This window comes from Sminthopsis crassicaudata, chromosome 6 (assembly GCF_048593235.1).
Source record: "Sminthopsis crassicaudata isolate SCR6 chromosome 6, ASM4859323v1, whole genome shotgun sequence".
NCBI lineage: Eukaryota > Metazoa > Chordata > Mammalia > Dasyuromorphia > Dasyuridae > Sminthopsis > Sminthopsis crassicaudata.
In genome coordinates, this window is record NC_133622.1 from 239,576,780 (window position 1) to 239,579,140 (window position 2,361).

The window sequence follows — 2,361 nt, forward strand, 5'->3', positions numbered from 1 at the left end:
ATACAGAACTCATGTTATGTAGGCTGCGTTCTTCAATCCTAAAGATTTCTGATAAAAGGCACTAAGGCCGTAATTTCTTCCTAGTTGTTTTTCAACATCCCTGCCAAAAAAAGTCCACACCACTATTTCAACCTGCTTTGGCCACAAAAAGTAGAAATAAATCACCAGATCCTCACTCAAATTTTACATAGAGAGGAGGAAATAAAATCCAAATAAATATGAAACCGTATTCATAGTCTTTCTTTTGGATTTAAATATCAACCTAAGGGTCTACTTTGTATTATTTTGAAAGCTATGCTCAACATTTCAAGTTTTGAAAAATTACTGAAGAAAATATTGGACTTTAATTTATGGGTAAGGTCTCTGCCTATCAAATTAGTAAAAAAAAGTAAAGAAACAGACTTCTTCCCGTAGTTATGGACATTTTAATATAATTGTTTTTTTTTTTTTATTCAAAGTTGACAACTCCTTGTATGACTTTAAAGTCATCATGATGAGAAATACTTGAATATATTGCAGACTTACTAAATCCCTGCTTAGTTGAAGAGGAAAGGAGCCCATTGAGAACAGTCTGGACTAGAATCTAGAATCACATCTCCTTTACAATCTGTGTCTGTCACAGTCTCCTTTACATTGTCTGTCAGTCTGATCCTGTCTCAGTCTGCATCTCTCCCAATCTCCTCCTGCTCTCTGTGACAGTCTGCTCATCTGACCCAGTCTTAATCTTAGTGGAGGAGTGCAGGAGGAGGGAGAGCCAACAGGAGAGAACAGTCAAAGATGGAACATCTCATTTCCAGTCCTTCTCAACCCTTCTGAGTCTGTCTCTGGCTCAGATGGACCTTGGTCTCCTTAGAGAAATGAAGGAGGACAGGCCTTCCTAGAAGCAAAAAATTCTCCAGTTAGTCCTTGGCCTCTCACAACCATCAACAAACCTGTAACTTTCATCCCTTTGCAAAAGCAGGCCACTACTCTTTTTTTTTTTTTTTTTTTTTTTTTTTTTTTTTTTTTTACATAACCTTATTTACAAGATGTATTTTTCAATCTATCTTCAAGGTAATTTTTCAGCATTGACCTTGAAAATCCTTTTATTCCAATTTCTCTCCTCCTTCCCCCCACCCCCTCCCCTAGATGGAACAACATATGTTAAATAAGTTAAAGTCAGTTGTCAGAGTAGTCCTGTGTCATCCTGACTGTGGTTCCTTTATTCTTAAATTGTTTTTGGCTGTTCACAACACTTTTTTTTTTCTTTGAATCCTCTGAATTTTGATTGAGTATTTCTGATTTGGGGTTTCTTTCTGAAGGTGAAAGTGATTGAGTGGGGGTTTCTATTTTTACTTTGTCTTATACTTCTAATAGATCTGGGAAGTTGTTTTTTTTTGTTGTTGTTGTTTGTTTGTTTTTGTTTTTGTTTTTTGTTTGTTTGTTTGTTTGTTTTATACTACCCAGATTTTAACATGCTACCCAGATTCTGAGGTAAAAATGTAAGCGTATAATATATAAAAGTGCATGCTGCTCAGGTTCAGTGAGACTCAGGGCCAGGGGACTTCCGGCCAAGATGGCGGTGTGGAGGCAGACAGCTGCTTGAGCTCCTCGTTTTCTCTCAGAACTTACTTCATGACAAGCCTCTGACTTAATGCTTGACCCAGAAAGAAATCCACAAATTATCACCAAGAGAAGACATCCTTGAAAGTCGCCAGAAAAGGTCTGTGTTTGTTCGGGGGAGGGTCAATCAGACTGGGCTCAGACTGAGGGCAGACAGCCAGAGCAAGACAGGCAGCTCACACAGCTCAGACCAGAGGGGGAGGGGTGTGATCTCTGTCGTTTTTTGTGAAAGGGCTTTTGCCCCAGTGTGGATGCTCCGTCTTGGCAGCAAGCCAGGAGCGGTGGAGAGGGTGTAAACACTGGAGGTGAAGATTAAAACCCCAGAAAGCCAGCGTCTCTCAGAGCCCGGCCACCCCCAACCCCCACCTGGACTGACTCGGTGCGTTCTCGGAGCCTCAGAGCGCAGACTCAGTACAGTCATTGCTGTTCTGTTAGTGGCTCTCTGCTGCCCTACCCCCAGTCTGTAGAGGAAGCCCATTAATACCATCCAGCCCTATCCCCCGCAAAACAGACCAATTGTTTCTCTTGTCAGTTTGTTTTCTTTGATTCCTACTCTGACAAAATGAACAAAAAATTCAAAAGGGCTCTAACCATTGACAGCTTCTGTGTGGAGAGGGAGCAGACTTCAAATGCTGAAGAGACTAGGAACAGAATGTCCCCAGATGTATCCCCTGGGAGGGATATAAGCTGCTCCTCAATACAAAAGAACCTCATAGAGGAAATCAAAAAGGCTCTCACAAGAGAGCTGGAAGAGAGGTG